The sequence below is a fragment of the Pleurodeles waltl genome, chromosome 3_2 (assembly GCF_031143425.1).
Source record: "Pleurodeles waltl isolate 20211129_DDA chromosome 3_2, aPleWal1.hap1.20221129, whole genome shotgun sequence".
NCBI classification, from domain to species: Eukaryota; Metazoa; Chordata; class Amphibia; order Caudata; family Salamandridae; genus Pleurodeles; species Pleurodeles waltl.
The window spans coordinates 8,592,125-8,614,636 of NC_090441.1; positions in this window are offsets into that span (position 1 = coordinate 8,592,125).

Consider the following 22,512-nt stretch of genomic DNA (forward strand, 5'->3'; position numbering starts at 1 on the left):
CGTCCACTTGCCAGGAGATTTTACCATACCCAGTCCTGGAAGATCCAGAACTAGAGGACTTTGATCGAGAAAATCCTCCGCAATTTTTTACCGCTGATTTGGCCTCCAGCCCTGAGGAAACCAGAAATTAGTCCAACTGGGCATACTTTTGATTTGGATATGAAACATATGTGTAGCCAGGGTCTATATCTATTAACCCATTGGTTTTCTTAAACTGATGTAATGCCCAAAAAAACAGTTGCTTCCTCCCCACATACTTGCTAGCTTTGCTACCACTTGTTCCAACCTCCAAATGCATATTAAAATCTCCACAAACTATCAGGGGTGCTGGCTAGCACAACCGTCAGCTCTTCCCAGACTGCAGTCTTGTCCTAATTAGAACCATAAAGAGAGCACACTGTAAATATGGTTTCTGCACCCTGCCCTTCAATAATAGCCCAGCAACTATATTTATCCACCAGCATCCGTTTAGATACAATCAAGCCTCTTCTTATCAATATTGCACCCCACCCGTGGATACGTTTTGTGAGGTACAAGCTGCAAGAGAATACTCCCTGATCTGCAACATCTCCCTCTTTACCCAAGGTATGTGAGTCTCCCACTAACAGATGATATTTAGCCCCTACAATTTCAGTATTTCAGCCACCCTCAGTCTCTTATTCCTATCATTCATGCACAGACATTTACTGAGCATATACATAATTTATCCCCATGCCATGATAAATACCTAAATATAACTCAAACTAAGTAGCCTTAAATAGTCGAAATCACATTTTTTACCCGTATATCTCATTAAATGAATCACCTCCAGATTCTACCTGAATATGCTCCTTTTTCCCCATTTCTCCACCTACTCCAATCCCTACCGAGCACCTATTCACACCCATTCCCCTCCCTATCCCCCTCACCTACACCAACCTCCCCTCCCCTGTCTCCCCACTGCCCGTCCCCTGATATGAGGCAATCAGACCACCCATGACCTTTTAGCAATGGTTGAGCTCCTCCGTCCAATCTCAAGAACCAACAGAGCCATAAACTGCCATTAACACACATATCAGAATCTAGTTACTTTGTTCATACCATGCACTTTAATGTATCTTAACAAAAAACATGCATATAAAGCTTAAAGATCACCACCAGCAATGTTCACCCTACATCAATCCATTTGCATTAACTAGTCTGCCCAGCCTCTCATTACTCCATCATACTCCACCACCACGGGCGTATCCATAATTATAAATCAAGCTAAATCCGACCCTTACTGATTCTTGCTTTCCAAATATTCATTGGCCTTAATCTCAGACATGAATGCCTGTGTCTTATTGCTTCACATAACTTTTAATTTTGCTGGATTGATCAGGAAAATCTGTGCCTCTTTGTTTTGGAACGGCTTAATTAACTGTCTGAGATGCCACCTTAGCTCCACTGCTGCACGCCAGAAATCGGGCCTGACAAAAAATGTGTAATTCTTCTATCATGCATTTTTTATCTAGATGTGCCTTCTTGAAAATTGCCTGGCACAGCAGGTAATTACTGAAACAGACCAGTATAGTATTGCCCTAGGCTTTCCAGGGTCCTGGATCGTATTTTTATGCAGTACAGGGGATCCATGGGTTCTCTGAATCTCATGGGACCAATCCCAGCCTTAGAGCTTCGGATAGGCCTTCTGGAATCAATCCATCAGAAAGGATCTTACATCTTCTCCCTCTTTTCCCTCGGGTACTCCGGTAGGCCGATTTTCCTGGTCCTCCAGCTTCCATTGGCTATCCACTAATCTGGCCTCATGTACCTCAGTGAATCCGTTGGCTGCGCCCACATCTGTTTCCAAAGCTGCAGTCCTCAATTCCAAATTAGTCATTCTGTTAGCAATTGTAGTGTACACCTTTGTTACTTTGTGCACAGTACCCTGCAATTTATGGGTCACTAATCAAGCTCTCCAATTATCTGCATGCATCTCTACCCTGTGGGTCACAATAGTCTAATAAATCAGTTCCAAAGTTGGTAGATCCAGGGCCTCCAGAGTTCCCTATGGATTTCCTTATCCAGCTGTGGCACACCGTGAGCATAATCCCACTTCAAATACAATCCAGCTTCTTGCATTTTAGATTTTCCGTAAAGTTTATGGGAGATCAGCACTTCCGTGCTCCATCGGAGCCACTGGACACGTTACCATCACCCTCCCCCAAATCGTTTGACTCATGCTGTGAGTCATCCTCTGACCACTCTGTTCCATCAGATGGCATAAAGAAATGTTCAGCAGCATCTGGATCCAGCCTCCTTGCTTTAGGGGTACTATTTCCTTTGTAGTCCGTTGCTATGCTTATGAACCTTTTCTGAACAGGAAAGGCTCTGCATAAGTGGTCATGGCACTAGATTCAGCACAGATAGGTGTTCCCATTTCAGCCACCCCCACCTCAGCCTTATCTATCCAGTACGCCATGATAAATTGAGGCACTGTGCTACCTCCCCACTACTGATCCCCTGAATTGCTTGGTACATCAACTGTCTCAAGTGTTATATGGGAAGTGTTGCACAGTACATTTAAATCAGAAACAGGCTGTTCCACTATTTCAAAAACCCCAGTTCTGTCTTCCAAAAACTCAGTTGGTTTGCTCACGTGATCCAGTTTACTCCTGAGTACTCATAGATTCCGTTTCTGCCCTAGACTCAACAGGTAGACTTGTCCCATCCAGAGCCCCTTCAAAAGATCCATAATTGATGGGGGTGATGAGTGAAGGGGGAGGGTGGCATAGATTTGCTCTTTTCCCCAGCGTTGTCCTCCTAGTCACCTCTGCTCTTAATCCCGTCCACTCATGTCGGCCACTTGTTTCTAATGCAGCATCTTCGGTTTGTCCTCCAGTTCCCCCTGCCGCCATCAAAGCTTTATGGGTGCCCAGCAGCAATTTTTCCACTACCGCTGCTCCCGGCAACCAGTCTCGAAGCCATCCATTCTGCTGCAAAGCATTTTGATATTTGCAGGTATCTGCTAATGACCCTTATCAGGTGCCCCACACCCACAGGAGTCGTTTTGAACTGGCAACCCAATCTACTTTTCGTCCAAGCTGGTCCAAAACACACCAGACATCAGCAATATGAAGCATACTCTGTCCATCCAATCTGCAACTGACTCGGTCGGCAGCTAGTCATGGAGAGCTCCGAACAGCAGTCTCAAATGGCCACCATCTTGCCCCAATCAGGAAATAACTTCACTTGGCAGTGGAAAAAATTAGTCCACAGGGAAGTAAGTTATAGGGATTGGGCCAGGTAGAAGTTTAACTATGGAATGATTGGTAGGGTGTCAATAAATGATCATCATGTACTACAGATTGACAGTTCTAATAGTTTTCCTCCCATTAATCAATATGCAGAAAAACTTCAAAGTCACATTGATTGATGGGAGGAAACATATTGGAACTGTCAATCCGTAATGGAAGCTAACTTAACTTGAGCAGAGAAATGTAGCCCAGGCACCATATGCTGATTGATGCATTGCAGACTTAGTCCCGTTGTGCCACTGTTCCACAGCAGACACACATGAATTAAGTTGCTGCCTGCACTTACTGCAGCAGCAGCACCAGAGATGACACCAATCTGCAGGTTTAGGTGGCAAGAAGGCCAAACAAGGGACTGAACTTTGGAGGTGATAGGGTAAGAATTATTATCTACTTTGCTTAACCAGTACAGCACATTGTCAATGAGAAAGCAAGGTGAATTACCACTTGTTCAAACCACCAATGGGACATCTGCCTCCCCCTGTGTTGTCACCTCCACCAACGTCCCAGCTTAGACAGCAGTGCTGGTGGTCTCTGTGCTTGGTGAAAAACATAATGCACCCATTTTGGAACCCAGATAGCATTATCCACCTGAGTATTTATTTTTGCACAACATACAACAATACCTCACTACAGTTCGGTTAGCTATCTATCACTATGTACTTTGTCTATTCGAAAGCTATCATTTGTGAGGTTTGTCTTATTTATTGCTTGAAAACCTTTTAAAAATCAGGTGGCCATTGTGTCAACCAGAACAAATCTATTCTCCTAATAGAGGCATAGGGATTAGGAGGAGTATTCAGAAATAAGGGAAGGCTGTAAGATAAGGCTGAGCTGCAATTCTACAAATGGATAAGGGGTTGAAGAGGTTCCTGCCATGCTGCACTGTTATGGACACTAGTAGAATAAGCCACCACATTGGGGGTGCATGGACATAATGACCACTCTGTCTCTGTCCCAGTACTTTTCAAATGTTTATTTGATGATGATCAAGAAAACAACTAACATGTTTAGAGACTGGAGTACTACTTGGGCTTGGCTGTGTGATCCTCTTTACGTTTCCAAAAAAAGTTCCACTCTTGATACTAATACAGGACAACAACAAGACATGTAATTGTAAAAGTCAAAGGGGCAGCTTATACAAAAAATAGCAGAAGACAGGTTCAGACAACAACATAGGGAAATGCAGGGATAATAAACATCCAACATAGGAAAAATAGTAAGCATACAGAAGGCCATAATTTTAGTTGTCGAGGATAAAATTACTTACAGAGCATCAGAACCATCATCTGTAGCACTGGTGGTAGGGGTGGTCGTGTCACTAGTCACACCCGTCTTGGCGCTCGTACTGGTACCCACTATAGTGGATGCCTTCTTGCCCTGGGTGCTTAAGAAAGAAGAAGTAATCCTAAACTTCAAACCATAGCGTTTTGAAGTATTCATGCTTTCCAAACAATGATCTTTGCTTCTCCACTCCCTTTTGATGAGTCAAATCAATCACCCTTTACATACTGCACATCTGGGAGATTTCGACTATGAGCTACTTAAAGAGATAAAGCCACAGAGAAGAATGCAAGTTAGTTACACAAAAGCCCTTATATACTTTACTAACAGTTTAAGAGTGAGTGACATGATGACGATTTTGAGTTGACAATCATGCCTTAAATTAGACCAAGGGAGTGACTCCATAGATCATATTAGAACAGAATCATAGTAGTATAATTCACTTGCCTCCTATTCAGTGCTTAATTTGTTAGACACACAAAAAAAGGGAGCACACTGCCTCACACTCCAGCATAAAATAGCCCCAATGCATCATGGCAAATGCAGTCATTTTATTTAAAGATAGAGAATTATTTCAAAAAGTCTTTCACCTTAAGTAGGTGCAACAAGTGCCGTATCTCTGGACATGTGTTTCTGGCTTTCGGCCGTCATCAGCAGAGAGAAAATATATCTGAAGGGGTTGCTTGAAATGCCGCCGAACGTCTTCACAGGTTTTTGTACCACTCAGTAGGCGAACAGGTGCATCACCAGAGCTCGTCAGCTCGTAGGCTCACGCGAGCCGTGCTTAATTTGTGCTTGTTGTTTCATGTGCGGAGCACCACCACTTATTTTTCTGCCTCAAGCATTTTCTTCGAGCAAAAGACACATATGGGAAAGACGGATGAAGAGAAAAACGAAAAAGCGTCACAATGGGAGAAAGCAGACAGCTGAAAGAGTGAGCTGAAGAGCAGGGTGTGGCTTAAAATTTAATGAAGAGGCCTGAGATAGCTTCAGGATTACGCTGCCTCAGTATTCAGTGTTCGCACATTTAATTGCAGCAGCCCTGTTTTTAAGAGGAGTGCTTTGGGCACTGGCATATTTTTATTACAAACTAAGCACTGCTTCCACTACTCATACTGCAATGCACCACTACTGTATCTTTCAGTTTTGGGGTGATTCGTCAAGCGGGAGCTCAAAAAAGAGGGGGACACAAAACATTTTCTCCCCATGCTGTTTCCCATAGGGATTTTGAACACTACCACAGCCCGAACTACTGGGCAGGATTACACCAGATTTGGCAGGAAAGTAGATCCTGTTCCAGAAAGCACCCTTTTAGTTATTTGGTGTAAATCCATTAAGTAGTTTTTGAGATATTTAAAAAACAAATTTGAAGATATAGAGGCGCAAACACTTCTTGAATTCTCCCGATCTCATGCAGAGATCTGATTGGGTGAAAACTAGTCGCGGCCCACTCCGCTCAAAAGGAGCAGGGCAGGTGCCGTGCAGGGGTGGGGGATCAGGGCACCTAAAATTAACTTACATTAAATAAAAATAAAAAGAACATGTCCCTTTTTGGCGTGGTCCCGTGCCACACTCCTCTTCCCTCCTTCCCTCAGTTCACACCCAGGCTCCCAGCCTGCCCTGCGGCCAATCATGCCAGGCCTAAAATGCATTTTTTTAAATTTTCCAGCAAAATCACTGCAGATTTGTGAATTTGTGTCAATCTGTCTTTAAAAAAAAACAAGTGTGGTCTCCCATTCTTGCTTTCAGAAAAGCCCCCGGGTGGGCCAGGTCCCTCGGACATGAGGTTATTCATCAAAATGAAGGAAGAGGTGCACTAAGGTAACTATCACTCACGTCCTCACCATGCACTGCTAATTACCCCATATATTACATCAGTCATGACATCTTTTATGGAATCATTGAAATTATCACTGCAACATTTGCAATAAAGTTATTGATGAGTAAACTGTGCATGGCAGGGGCGCGAGTTATAGTTACCTTAGGGCACCAGTTATAGTAACTTGAAATAACTATAACTGCTGAATTTCAATGGTTTTGTATGTTTAAAATATGAGCCTAACTATATCGTACCTGTAATCTTAAGGTTAAATATATATATATATATATATATATATATATATATATATATATATACTGAAACTTAAGTTAATTTACCTGTAATCTGAAGAATAAAAATCGAATTTTTAGAAAACAACAAAATTATTAGTAGTAGTTCAGTACTCACCAAGCCCCGCAACCTCGACATCCAGCAGGTCCAGCATGTCTTGCTCCCGGTCAAGGACATCTACCCAGGTGCTGCTGGGTGCGAATGATTCCAGTACTATGTCATATGCACCTTTGCACTCGCTCCCACAGCAGATGATTCTCCCACAGGACATAGCCCTTGCCGGGCCTGCTTCCTGCTGCTAGCAGGCAGGGGAGGTGGTGCTGCACCCAAAAAAATATTGTGGCCACCTCAGCCTTGCTGAAGACAGGGCGGGGCTGCACCCCTGCCTGTCTGCGTCACCTGCTTGTGGTGTGGGTGGCGCCTTGCTGCCTGTTTCTGCCAGGAGAAGGAAGGAGTGGAACTGAGAAAGAAGGGAAAGTGGAGAAACAGGAGGAGGACAGACAGATGATAGTCCGGAAAAGAGGAATATGGATTAAACCAAACAAAGTACGAACAAGTAGCCAAAACAAAAAATAAACACACAAATTAAAACAAAAGCAAAATTAGACAGTAACAAAATAAGTGCAATAAGGCTGAGATTCAGATTAGGAAAGATTAGATTAGGTGGAATGATAAGAATTCAAACAGGAAGGAAAGGGAAAGCAGTCAAAACATAATGGCCATGCCCAGGTGGACCATGTGCTGTCGTGTGCGCTGATCTTTCAGCACGGAACGCGCTTCTGGCATTCTTCGGCCCGTTCACGGAGTTACACGGAATGTTGCCGAGTTTTTTTGGAACTCCACGGAATTTAGTGGAGAAAAACTCCACAAGTTCTGCCCAGGCCTCCTGATGCATGAGTGTGGTGCATATTCATGTCTGCACACTCTGAAATAACCCACAATCTATCCTTTGAACTGTAACGAGTCATTAATATCGTGTGTAATATTGTGTGGGAGATTATTGTTTTACAAAATACCTTTGCTAACCAGGCATTTTAAACATAGCCTCCCTCAGCACACCTTAGTTGTTATGAAAGAGCTGCTAAGCAGTGGGTCCATTCACAGAACAGAGATGCCTGCCAGGTGAGTAGGGATCTTGAGGGCAGGTGGTTTACTTCCAATGTATTGGAGGGCATGGCCTCTGTTACAGTGTCAAGCTAGTGGGCCATAATCCTGGATCTAAATGACTGCATTGTATTTTAAGACTACAATGTAAATGGCCACAGTTCATCAATGTCACTTTATTTGTAGTATCTTAGATCAAGATTTATTTGGAAAGGAGTCATTGATTGAAATGATTTAGGGAGAGAGTTTGGCAGGTATGCTATCCTTTTGTTCCTTTTGCTACAACTTTTGGTTGCTGTCTAGAATACAAACACCCAAAAGAATATTGAATAATATTACAAACATATTAGGATGAACTGTTTTATTTACTTGTATCTTGATTTGAACCATAGCCTACAACCATCAGGCCAGCAAGAAGCACAGACAATAATAACAAATGAAAGTGTCTGATGCACCCACCTCTTTATTCCTCAGCTACCAACCTCCAGGTTGTCCACTTCACTGCCTAGTCCCCTCCATGAACTGATGTCCCTGCTCCTATTACAACAGATTATCTATTGCAGAGATGTGAATGTTAACTCATTGGTGCTTGTTTCCAGTGAGTTATGTCACGTCGGATGATATGATTCTCAATACTTTGAGGTGTTGTGGGCAGGTTAGTTCTCTATCCTCAGTCAACAGTCATTTCAGGTTCTTTCCATATCAAGCAATCCTGCAGATTGTTCAATCAATAACATTAGTTGTTCCACTACCAAAAGTTCACAAATCAAATTCTGTACAATCAGTATAGGTTGGATTTCAGCTACTAGTGCCAGGACTATGGGGGACATTACGATCTCGGCACTGACGGTCAACAGATGACCGCCAGGGCACAGAATCCCCCACCGGCCCCATAATAAACATCCAGCTGGGCCGCCGGGGGGAAACACTGTTTCCGCCAGCTGGATGCAGGGCCTGAGGAGCCGGCGGTAATGTAGCAGTGCAGCGGGTGCAGCAGCACCCATCGTGCATTTCACTGCTTGTAAATCGGGCAGTGGAATGCGCAACGAGGCTGTGCATGGGGGCCCCTGCACTGCCCATGCCAAGTGTATGGGCAGTGCAGGGGTCCCCAGAGGGGCCCTGAGTCACTCATTCCGCCAGACTTTCAGGAATGGCTGGTGGAATGAGACGTCTAATGGATCAGAAATGCCGCCACCGCAAGGCAGCTTTGTGGCGGAAGTCTGGCGGTGGCGGCGTTTCAAACATGGCGGTTCAGCCACGTTCATTATATGGCGGTCTGGACCGTCATGCTGTTGGTGGCAATTACCACCACCGACGGCATGGCGGTCCAGACCGCCATGTTCTAAATGAGGGCCTATGTGCTTTCCAGTAAGGGACTTGCATGGTCTGGCCTCCAAATAGGGGAAGTGAACAGCTCCACCTCTGGATCCTGTGGTATATGAGTTCCAAACAATAATTTGGTTGCCTGTACTATTGCATCCCAGTATTTGTCCAGCTAAAATTAAGGCAAGAGGTCTGAAAAACGTTTTCTATAAAAGAACTATGCATTCTTCTGGTTCTGTTGTTTTCCTCACTTTCAGCCTGTATATGCTGTTGATGGCTTCTTCTTTGGCTATTGATCTATCTAATGTATCTACTAGTACCACCTCTGTGCAGCCAGTGTTGCTCTCAGCTGCCCTGCTAAGAGCCTGCTACATCCCTTGTATCATAAAATCTCTAATTAGTTCCCAGAATGGCATATCCTAATTTATTAATTTATAATAATTGTACTTGGGAATGCAGCAGTAGAATCTTGTAACACATCTTAGGCATGTTGAGGTCGTTTATGTACTATCTTGAGCACAGCCAGGTCACATTCAAGTTTCCCTCTTTTGTTCACGCCTGCCTTGTTCCAACGGCACTGGAAGTAGGAGTGAGAGGAGTTCAGAAGGTTAATAACCAACAAAGATGCCTTTAATTTTTTTTTTATCTTGTCACATTTGCTGTGTATTCAAAGACAGAGGTCACATATCGGGCTATGTTGTTCTACACATTGTGGCTTTTTCTTTTAACATGGAGATGGATGATTACTTGTTGTCTCTGACTGTAAAGTGAGAGGGGTTTGCAGTGTGCTATGTGACAATCTTACGGAGATTCAGGGAGTGTGAAAGGAAAGGCTGAAGGAAGTCCATTTTTAACACACAAAATGATTTACATACCTGTGAATCAACTGTACAAATATGCCAGAATATGTCAGCAGTTAGCAAAGCACATAGGAAGTACTTCTGAAGTGTGAAGGAAACAAAGATGTTAATAGGGTCAAAACAAAAAACATTTTCCTTGATGATGCACACACTATAAATAGTCACTCTATAGTTTAAGCAGTAAAACATCATAACTCTTCGAATTTAGTGGCCACTTCAATGTAAAATATGCTATTTGTAAATGACAGTGTGCTACAGCACCCTGTCCTAGTAATATATGTTTGTGACAGTGTGGTCCAAAATGCACCATAGCCTAAGTAGGACTCTTTTTTCCATTCTGTTTAATGCCCATGGATTATTTTCTACACATAGGGCCTGATTACAACTTTGGCGGAGGGGGTTAATCCATTCCAAATGTGACGGATATCCCGTCCACCGTATTACGAGTTCCATAGGATATAATGGACTCGTAATACGGCGGGCGGGATATCCGTCACATTTAGGAATGATTAACCCCCTCTGCCAAAGTTGTAATTAGGCTCATAGTCTTTGCACGACGCTTGGAATTTTCATTCTTTATGGCTTTAGAGTGGAAACACTGATGGCAGTGCTCCCACTCTGAAAATTGTTCAGGCTCCACTGATTATAACATGAGGATGTTGAAATGAAGATACCCTGGAAGATCACTTTGAGTAAACAAGGCATCAATCTGATTATTTCGGCTTTGTCATTATCTAGCTACGTCGATCCCACCTTTAGTAGCTATGTCATGAAGGAGGACGTTTTTGGGTCACCCATTTGATCCTTGCCTCTTACGCCAGGGTGTTGCAAGTGTGGTATAATAGGGGAAGCGTAGTCTATCATTATTCCGGTAGTTCTGGGTATTAAGCTGCTGCTTTTGTGAAGTGATCATGACTGGCATATGTATGGCGTGCCAATAAGTGAAATAAATAGTTGGTGTAAATGGGATGTTGGGCTCTCAATATGTCTATTAGGCTCATGAAGGCCAACCATTCTTTAAATTCCATGGGAAAAGGGGTAAGGAGCCCTTGTTCACTGCTAGGTTCTCTCTAAATGATAGTTACCCTGCTACCAACATACATGTAAATATTATAAAAATCCTGGAAGAGGCACCTTCAAAAATCGAGAATGTAATTCTATAGTCTCAAAATTCATTTGATTAGTTACAATACTTTAATCTCATTAATAGCAAACCAATTTTGTGTAATTGTCAGCATGTAATAAATATTTTAATCGCTTTTATCCAGTCATTCTACTGACCTCATCATGGATTTGCAAACATTTTGAATCAGTAATTGAAATGCATTTAAAGCCTGGTACAACTATTGTTATTTAAGAACCTACTTTGGGTCAAGAACCTAGTTTGAGTCAAGTGATCACTTTGGTAGAAATTGGATGTTTGTTCCATGGATGAAGGAACATCTGCTCTTTAAGATATATGGCTGCCCATAGGTGGAGATACAGAGCATAACGTTTCTAATGAAAATAAAGTGTGCATCAGATTTGCAGGAGCTCAATAAGTATTGAGCACAGTGCAGATAATCTGTTGCCTGGAAACCTTTAGAGCACTTTTGTGGTCCTAAGGCTGACCATTTTGAAATTAGATAGTGCTGGTTTTCAGACTAATTGCCTTGAAAAAGTGGCAGGTGTCGCAAAACACGTGTTGGCTGTGTTATTTGTTTGTTCGTTTCATTACTTATGTACGATTTACATACATATGTATAATAACTCCTTAAAGTATGCTGTAGCGACACAACACCCTGTGTAGCTCTGTGGTTTGCAATCCTTTGCCCCATTTGTCACCTGGTTCAAACTGCCTTCTAAGATACTGTTGCCTGAGCATTCCTGAGAAGGGACTTTTCATGAAAGATTCCTGGTTCACTTTTAGGCAATACAGTGACGAATCCTTTAGGAACCCACTATGAAAATTACCATTAGGGCCCTCCCTGCCTCATCTAGAATAACTTATTTGACTACTCACAGGAAGTGTTTTGTGAATAGAATCACTAATCCCCGCTACTTGTCACGGCCCAGCGAGGAGTTTTGCCTACAGAACCACTTGGATTTTAGTCTGCCAATCCCATTTAGGCAAATGAGTATCTATAGAATGCCGATCTCCCCAACGTGTACATTCAAGAAGCTGATCATCATCATACATTAGACAGGTGCATGGAACTTCTTAACAGTAAAGCTCATTATTTTTACCATGCTTTGTTGATATCTATTAGAGTAAGATCAAGGCTGATTTGCATATGGCTGGTTTCTTTCTGAGATGGCAAAACAGATGATGGACTGAGATGTGGCCCGAGAATTTGCCACTGGCTGTGATGAATTCAAGCATTTCATCCATCATTTCTTTGTTTCATTCAGTGGACTTGACTGCACAAAAGACTAGTCAACCCACACTTCCCTCCATTGTCTGCAAAGTGTTGCATAGCTATGTGGTGTACACCTGGTGTGAGATCCAGCTCAGATGTACACTGTGGGCCTGCTGATTCTGAGAGTTCTTCGCCATACTGTACTGCACCCAGGCATTTCCCTCTAAGGTCAGCTCTCTTACAGTTTTCCTTGCAGCAGGCTCCCTGTAGCAAGATGTTCCTCCTTCTGGCTTTCTCTATTACACGATCCAGGGTTGAGAATTTTGCCTTGCACCAATCACCTGGGTATCCCTGCTCTATTCATATTCAGCAGACCCCATTTGGGTTTGAAGCAGGGACCCTAAAGTGTCTGATCAGTAGTTATGTACAGCAGCATGTCACGAGCCATCATATAGACCCTTGGTCGGGGTCTCACTTCAGCCATTGAGGGGGCCCAAGTCAAGCATTCCCCTATGCTATTTGCTCTAAGGGTGTGCACTCAACAGTGTCTTCTCCTCAGTCAGCACTGTGTGGATCCCGAAGGTTGCCAACTTTTCTTTTTCCATCTTTCACTTTGCTTGTGACTTGATTTAAGGTCCCACCGCATCCCATGTAGCACAATTGTGGCCTCCTCACCGTGAAGTGCATCCAGACAACTGCGCTAACCAGCACTCAATCGGGGCCTTTCAGAAGTTTCACTCCATATTTTTGAGCACTTCGGCAATTCAGAAAATATTTTTTTTTCCCACTGTCCTCGGGCCACTTGATTTTACTTTAAGGTCCCGCTGCATCCAATGTGGCACAATTGTGGCCTCCTCACTGTGAAGTACATCCAAACCACTGTGCTAACTAGCATTCAATCCAGGCCTTTCAGAAGTTCCACTCCATATTTTTTAGCACTTCGGCAATTTGGAATATCGTTTTTTTCTTTTCCCATTGTCCTACAGTCACTTGATCTACTCATCACAAGATGGGAGCTACCAACCTCTGCCAGATGAAACTGTGGTAGTTTTTTCCTTCCCTGTCACTGAATTCCACCATAGGTCCATAGTCTTTTACTCCAGGCATTATAAAGGTTGACTCCACCTTTTGAGGACTATCCAGGCAGGTATATGGCACCAATGGATGCTAGAATGTTTAGATCTCATGTCCGCTCCTTATCTTAATGAGGCCACACCCTTGTCACAAATAAATTAAAGATAGTCACTTGATGTCAACAATTTCTCTGTTTTGATAAACAATAAATCATTGATAAGTCCTGCATTGTGATAGGAGTAGTTAATGAATTATTCTAAACTTAATAAGCCATACATTCAAGCTTGTCCAAACACAGGAAATTATCACTACAACCTGACCATCGCAAGTTCATGGCACATACAGCATACCAGTCATGACATCAAGACCAAGTTGGTCAAGTGGTCATGGCTTATGGAAAGTCCTTTCATGATATTGTCAACGAGTTGGTCAATGATCAGTAAATTACATCATAAGATAGTGACTTTGTGAATTACTGCCAAGAAAATGGCCAGTCATAACATGGCAAGCCTGTTCATAACATCCTGTTGAATGGGGCTGAAAAGCAACCAGGCACCAGTTATAAACAGTTACCATATTGGTCCTGATGTCATTAAATTGTCACAATTCTCAAAACAAGTAGTCATTAACAAATTGGTCAGGGCTCTGGGAATAACCAGATATAACTCAGAGACCAAGTTGATGGAGGCTTATGGAATGCTCATTCATGACAAAGTCAACAAGTTGGTTGATGATTTGTGAATGACATATCAGAACTTGGTGAGCTAGTTGGTTAAGGCTCAGAGAATGTCCCATCAGAACACTGTGCTGATGTCAGTAAAATCATGTTGAAGAGGGCCGAAAAAGTAACCTGTCATCACTAGAACAACTAGTCATGATATCGTCATTAAATTCTTACAGTTCCCAAAGTAACCAGACGTTACTTAATTAGTGAAAGCTCAGGGAACTGTCTCTATCCTGACCTAGTCATGCTCAAAATGTGAAGCTGACACTGTGCACATCAACAAGTGTGTCCCTTTTAGGTACTGCTTGACAGCACAGTGGTCTGCAAGACGTATTGTTAACAATTCTTTAAAATATTCATAAAGTGGGCTTTGGTTCCATCCTGCAGATTATTACTCTCTCAGTTCATGCATTTGGCTATTCAGTGCATCATTCCACTTTCCAGGAAGCACTTCCATAGGAATCCATGAGGAACTACATTATATATGCAAAGTGCATTCACTCATGACGCTATTTCTCACTGTCAGAAGCTGTCTTAGAGGGCCCATGGAGCAAGCAGGATCTACTGGGCCCAACTGTGAGGGTTGAGGCCTTTTACATTGGATCTTAAACAACTGGGCCAAGCACCTCTTCAGCACTTGACACTCAGTGTTAGGCAGCTTGAGCAGTTCTAGACTCCTTGGGGGGAGAAATAGACACATGGTGGTGAACACACGCTCGCAATACAAAATACGATCAGCAACAGCAATAAATGATTGTCCAGTCAAAAGCTTGCTTTCATGAAAAAAGGAGTATTTATATACAGCCATAAAGTAAAATACAACATGCACAAACAATACACATAGGCGGTCATTCTGACCGCGGCGGGCGGCGGTCAACGCCCGCCATGCGGTTACCGCCGAATGACCGCCCCGCGGTCAAAAGACCGCGGCGGCCATTCCAACTTTCCCGCTGGGCCGGCAGGCGACCGCCAAAAGGCCGCCCGCCGGCCCAGCGGGAAAGCCCCTGCAACGAGGAAGCCGGCTCCGAATGGAGCCGGCGGAGTTGCAGGGGTGCGACGGGTGCAGTGGCACCCGTCGCGATTTTCACTGTCTGCAAAGCAGACAGTCAAAATATGTATGGGCCCCTGTTAGGGGGCCCCTGCACTGCCCATGCCAGTAGCATGGGCAGTGCAGGGCCCCCAGGGGCCCACGACACCCGTTCCCGCCATCCTGGTTCTGGCGGGAAGGGGGTCATGGAGGATTCCCTGGGCCAGGGGAAAACCGGCGGGAAACCGCCGGTTCCCCTTTTCTGACCGCGGCTTTACCGCCGCGGTCAGAATAGCCCAGGAAGCACCGCCAGCCTGTTGGCGGTGCTTCCGCTGCCCTCCGCCCTGGCGGTCAGAGACCGCCAGGGTTGGATTGAGGGCCATATTCCCTCAGGTTAGGATGCTGAGGCCAGGCCAGAAAGGGGGCTTGGTAAATTAAACTGGGCTTCAAAGGAAGCAGGACAGAAACTAATACCAGTCAGGTCACCCTCTCACCCTGTACCCCACAGATAGATAGCAGGCCCAGGAAAGGAATTTGCAGATGTACAGAGGGGAGTGATAATGGAAATAAGCCACACCGGTAGGTTGGTTTAACCAGGTCTTGCTCCTCTGAAGGAAAATCATCCATCTTGAAATTTTAATGTGAGGTACTTTATGGGACAAGAAAATGCCACACTTTGGAGGAAGCTGTCATGCTTTCTGGTGGCACCCTACAGCTCATTGGACAAGGGTGCCCCCTTGCTTGTCCCTCAAGATGAGTGAATAAAAGTAGCCGATCTGCATTACAACTCAGATCTGCTGCTTGAAACTAAAAGAAGAAGGACTGCCCTGCTGGAACCCTGGTCTGCAACCCAAGGACTGCACACTGACGTACTGCTCCTGTTGCACACTGGAACAACAGCCCTAAGGGCTCTTCCTTGCTTCAAGAAGGACTCAGGAGTAGAATCCCTGAAAGCAACAGGTTAACAGAGCTTGCTGGCACCAACTATCACAAAAGTCACCAGCCCGGACTGAGTCCAGTGGACTTTTAAGGATTTGGCCGAGTGCATTGTGAGAACTCTGGTCCTAAACTTCCAATGACCTTCTCAGAGCTTTGAAACCCTTCGATGTGTGTTTTGGACACTTTGAATCCTCAAGAGGAACTTCAAGAAGATGTTCCAGAAGCTTGGAGCAACGTTTGGAAAAAGCTCCATGTGTGGACCAACCTGACGTCGTGAGTCATGCCTTTAACCGTGACCCTGCCAGGATTTCAGGTTTGTCCTGCAGAAAGCTCTGGAGTGCCAGACTTCCAGGATTTGATCGGGGCCACGCAGAAAAGCAGTCCAATGGCATTGCATTGAAATCTGGGGGGGGGGGGGTCACATGACATAGAGAGAGAAAAGTTCCGGAAAAGATTCTAAGTGCGAAGGTAAAGTTTTGACTGAGGCCTCCCGGTCAGTGTCTCCGAACAGGGCTCCATCGCGGTCGGCCTCAAATTTTGACTTTGTCCCACTCAAGCATGATCAGATGTCCCAGGGTTGGCGCTATTGATTTCTAAGCACTAGAAAGCACATTTTTTATTTAATCTTTAAAAATTCATTACTCGGAGTTCCCCTATATTGGAATTTTGTCGTTGTGCTGTCATTTTAAAGATAAAAATATTTACTATTTTTATAAATTGGTGTGGGATTTCTATTGTGTGCTGTGTCTTACTTATTTACTATATTGGTGTATTTAAATGCTTTGCATACCTGTTTCCAAGGTTAACCCTGCCTGTTCGTTGTCAAACTACCAGGGGTTGAGCCAAGGCTAGTGTTTTGAGACCTTGACTGGGCATAACATTGTCTGGGGCATTATTGCTAGTGGTAGGTGTGTACTTACCTCTACTAATAAACAGCCTCCAGCAGCCCCTGTTTGGAACAGTTTTAAATTTATGATTGAATTTCAGCTCTTACATACCCTCTTTAGCCACTAACAGTGCACAGGCTCACTCTTCCAAATTCTAAATCTGTCTACTTCTAATATGCATGAATACTCATGAGATAATTTTTTTACATTATAGCACAGCAGCATCTCACAAACGTTACTGCAAATAATCTCTGTGACATCTTCCAGTTTCTGAGGTCCTGTTTTGATCTCAAATAAACTTTTGTTATGAATGTTGCATGAAACATAAACACAACATTTCTCTGCAAAATGTCTGTAATAGACTCTCACACATCACCAAAATAAAAAATAAATTAAAGAAACCTGTATTGAATAAAATCTGTAAAGAACTATTCAGGCACCAGGGCAAGACTCTCTGCAGAACATGGGTGGCTCTATCAGGCCCCCACTGAGGGGCTGAGGCCCTGGACCAGAGCCCTCTTTGCCCATGCCTTAAAACATCTCTAGCTCCTGGTGCTTATCCCCTGTTGTGGCTTGGGCCCCTCAGGTACCCATGGCAGCCTCCTTCCTTTGATGATGATCTCAACAAGACCATGCTCCTTGCCTTGTCCCAGTGCCCCCCTCAAACGGGGTCACTGTTCTACCAGTGTACATAGCCTATAGCCCAATTGGCACAGCAGCAATCATCACAGCCGCACTATCTGGCATAAGGTGACGCCAACTTACAACCTGCACACGGGTGATGATCGGTTTGGAGCAGCAACATTCACTGTATCACTTAATAGTGCTTCTTCTGGCATATGGGGGGTGTTGCTGGCTTTCCCCGGCATGCAGGCAATAGACCGACTGGTGCAGGAGCCGTCTCCTCACACCTTGCTACAGGGTTCCAATCACCAGGATCCCCCACTGGACCTTGCTCCCTCCAACACTCTCCTCTCCCTCACAGGGCACACTGGTCTTGGCAAGCAGGGTCCAGGGGCAAGTGGTCTTGAAGTCCCTTGGGTGATGTTACCCCACCGAGCTGGGACACTAGCAGACCTTGGCCACCCCAGTCCTAGTCACAAGCAGAAGTCTTGCAGAGCTTCTCCTCCTTGCACAGCCTGCCTGGCTGTTTAACAGTTGACAATTTTGAAGGGCTCAGGCTCCACTTCTTTTAGTCCATTTCCAGACACCAAGTGTGATTCAGAGTCTGAGTCTTTGAAGTTTATGTTGGTGGTCTGCTTCCTTTTGAAGTGCCCTTTCCTCTGGCTTGCCCTTCCTCCAGAAAGCAGTCTGTCCCAGCAGGAGTTACTAAATATTTTCTGGCTCCACAACACAGGTCATGGGTGTGACTACAGGTTCACACCTAGATGTCAGCCACAGTGAAAGGTGTGTCAAAATGTTACCCCAGGGTCTCAGCCCTACCTTTTACGATTCTCTTATCAGCTCCAAATCCTCCCTGATATGTCCCCAGGCCACTTCCCAGTGACATCTCTCTGAAACAAAGTGCATCCTTGAAGTGTACTGAAGACCCTGCCTTTACCTTCCTCCAGTGTGTCCTGACCAGCTTACAGGAATGCAGAAATCCACAAATCTGTCTGGAGAGATTCCTTCACCTCCTCTCCTCATGTTCCTGCAGTTAGCCCTGGGTCTCCCAAAATGAATGTATGAGTCTTCAATGTATTATGACATCAACATGCACACATACACCCAGCACATGCACATAGCAGACATGCACTGCACAGCACTACATCCTACATGTATATAATATACACGCACTGCACAGAACTGCATTATCCTTCTGTTTTGCCGCTCACAGGCATATATACACCCATGACATGTGTATCACGCAAGCAAGGCGCAGCACTCCGCAACAAACCGATGTAAGCCAAAGGTAAGTGAGACATACAGCAACAAACCTTTGAATAAGCAAGCCTGTAGGCCTCACTCCAGTGACACTGATCAGTACATGGTATGCTGCCAACATCGCACTTGTGCTACTTAAGTCCTGGTAAGGGCAGTTGCCTTTCACCAATCTTTCACTACTATGAGGGTAGAGATGTGGGCTCTGGACCGGTCCTAAAAGACCACAGATCATGAGGCAGACCTACATCATGGCACACACACACATGATCCATGTTCAACGGTGACAACAAAAATCAGATTCGGGGACCCAGACGTCATTATAGCTGGGGCATTTATGGCAGGGTTGCATCTCCATCACCACGTGAGGGACTTTTGTGCCCCAACAGTCACATTCAACTCTTTATCTTCCGGTATGCATTATATACAGAAAACAATTCTTTTTGCTACGTTTTCTCTGTATTTGCAAAACAAATAGGGGACATTTTAATGTAATAAATAGCATCCCTGCATGCAACCCATTTAAAAAGCTTTGATGAATGAATGTTGGCGCATTAAAGCCTGACCAATGGTTCATAGTGCGTACATATCACACAGTACCTACACCTTGATATTCCAGACTTAATGAGTCTTGCATAGCAAATAAGAGAATGTAAACGACCTTCTTCGAGTTAAATGACATTCTGCGATTTCTTGAAAGAAGCGTATTGACGAGCCTGACCTCCCCAAAACCTCCTGTATTACATACTCACCTTTGACATGCCTTCCTGCAACAGGCCAGCTCCCTAACAAGCCGGGCGCTTTGTTCCCGGGCAGGAAACCGTGTTCTTTCAGAACAGTAACAGCACCTTTCCCCTCTATTCAAGAATTCATAGGCTTGCCTCTCTCACCCGTGAGCCTGCAGAATTATCGCAGGGTGACACAAAGATAAAGGAAAAAAGCGAGAGAGAGAGAAAAGGCATACCTTTCCTGGCTGGCCAAAGCAAATTAAATGATTCAGAGAAATAAGGTGTGAAGGGGTTAAACAGAAGCAAAAAAACAAGTTTCGCTCCTGGTTTTTCAACCCCCGAGCCCCTTAGAATTTAGAAGGTGGCTTTCTTTGTATTTTAACTGTGGCAAAAAAGATTAAATTGTTTACGAGCTAGGAACCCTGGCTGGCTGGATGAGCTGCGAGAGAGACGACGACAGACATTATAATTCCCCCTTGTATTTTGCGTCTCTGTCCCCCTGTGTTGCCACTAATTCTTTTATCTGGCCCCAGCACTCCAGGCATTATGTGCATTCATAAAAAAAAAAACCCTAACTGAAGCAGGCAAAATTACTGTTCTGTGCGTTCTACCTTCGATAACCATCTCTTGAATACTGATTACTTTTTTTTCCTGCACAAAGCGACCAACACAAGTTGGTCTTTAACCCTTTATCTTTAGCAAGCAGAAAGACACGAGGAACATCTTACTCAGTCGGAAAAAAATAGCATAGAGAAGAATTACTGTTATCTCCTCGCCAGAAGAGGAACAGCAGAGATAAGAGCGGCTAAAGAATTAAAAAGCGCGCTGCATTTGGGGCCCGTAAATTCACGCCGGAGCCGGTTCTATTTGTCTGTCACTGGGGTTCATAATTTCTCGAGCTTGTTTTGATAGACTTATTGTGCGGACCGCATAGAAAACTCATCAGCATTTGTTGCCTGTGAGCATTATTGTCAGTGGTAACCGCATGGCTATAGACTGCGGGGAGATAATGGTTGAAGTATAAAGGCGATCGGTGCGAGCCCTCTTCTCATTAAGGGCTATCTGCACCGCTGCAGACCGCGCTGTATTGAGTGACTAGGGCCGGTGCACCGGGCATAAATTAGGAGCGGGAAAAAAACCGAAAGGCCGCATCATTATTTCGAGAAAGTTATAATGACATGCCACAAGCTTAAGACCTATTTACTCCCGCGCCTGACAATAAATTTAAAGGGACCTCACGCTGGAGTGCCCAGTCCTGGTGGCCATATTGATCGCGCTAGGGCCCTGCGCCACGAGCAAGCTAGAGCTGGTGTGTTAGAGCTGAGTTATCATGAGGTCTGCACTGAGACTGCATCCGAGATTTGTGGTCTGACACGTCTCAGGTTGCCTTGCAACTAATTCCCTTCTAAGAAAATGAAAACAAGACTTGATTGTTCAAGATGGTGGGGCTCCAGATACTACCAGGTGAGTAGCAACACATCCATAAGCAAGGTACTTGGTGTCCACGAAGGATGATGCATGGGATTGGTTAAATTATTTGTGCACCTCTTGCTCTAACTGGTGGGCACGTTCCACTGGAGAAAGCTGCACACCATTAAGAGGTGCTTGGAAATTCAATGAATTATGTCACAATAGATCTAAAAACCTCAAAAGGTAACTCTTCCAGCAGGACTAACTTCGTCCTTGTATCCGGCCCATAATCCATCGTGGTCGGCTTGAAGTTGTGATTTTCCCTATTGCTAACAGGAACAGATGACTGTGAGTGAAGCTTTGTGCTTTTAAGTGCTATATCTACCTAAAACTTGAAATTGTAAATCTTTGTTCTGCTGATTGGATTTTTGTCGATCTGATATCATTTTAATTATTAAAAATTGACTTTATTTTTTCAAAATTGATTTGCGATTTTTTTTGCTTTTTCACTTTACTGCTGTTTAACCCCTCCCATGCCCGGGACGAGCTGGTCTCGTCCAGGCACACGGTTGCCGGGTGCCTGAGGACGAGAACAGCTCGTCCTGCACCCAGTCCACAGGGGTAGCTCAATCGCTCCCCCCGTGTGCCTCCCTTCCACACACCCCAGTCGGGGATGGAAGGGGAATCGCTTCCCCTTCTACCCCCAACCCCTTCCCCCTCGGCAATCTGATGACGTAAGCGCACTCACAGTGCGCCAATGTCATCAAATGTTGCTGAGGACGCGCTGAAAGCCATTTGCTTCCAGCACGTCGACAGAAAGGACCGCGTAAAGGTGAGTCCTTCTCTTTTGGGGGTTTTGGGGTGGGGGAACAGACACAAGGGGAAAGGAATGAGTTTTTCCTTTCCCCTGTGCCTCTTTTCAATGGATTCCTGCTCCACTAGGCACCAGGGATTTTAGTTTAGTTGTTTTTGGGGAGAGACCCCTTGGCAAGGGTTGCTCCTCTGGGGGCAATATACCATCCGTGTTTCGGACGATCTGCCCGTCAGGGGGATCAAAACCCACTAGAAGCCAGGGCTTATATTGTAAGTAATAATTTCAGGCAGCGACCCCTTAGGCAAGGGTCGCTGCACTGGGGGCAATCATTTTTTATATGTTTCAGCCCCCCCTGAGGCTAGATCGGCCATGTTTTTGGCCGATCTCGCCCCCCGGGTGGCCGAAACCCACTAGGCCCCAGGGATTGTGTGTTGTGTGTTTTGGGTCTTGGGGGCACCCCTTGGGCAAGGGTCGCCCCCCCCAAAGGGAGGAAATTAGTGTTGGCCATTTCTGTCCCCCTGGGGGCAGATCGGCCTATTTTTCTTAGGCCCATTTTCCCCCCAAAGGGGGCAGAAGCCTCCAAGACATCAGGGATTTTTTTTTTGCAGTTCCCCATTGTTGTTTTTTGTGCTGGGGTGCCCCCTTTGACAAGGGTCGCCCCCAGAAGGGGGCAGAGAGCTGTTGGCCATTTCTGCCGCCCTTGGGGGCAGAGCGGCCTATTGTTTTTAGGCCCATC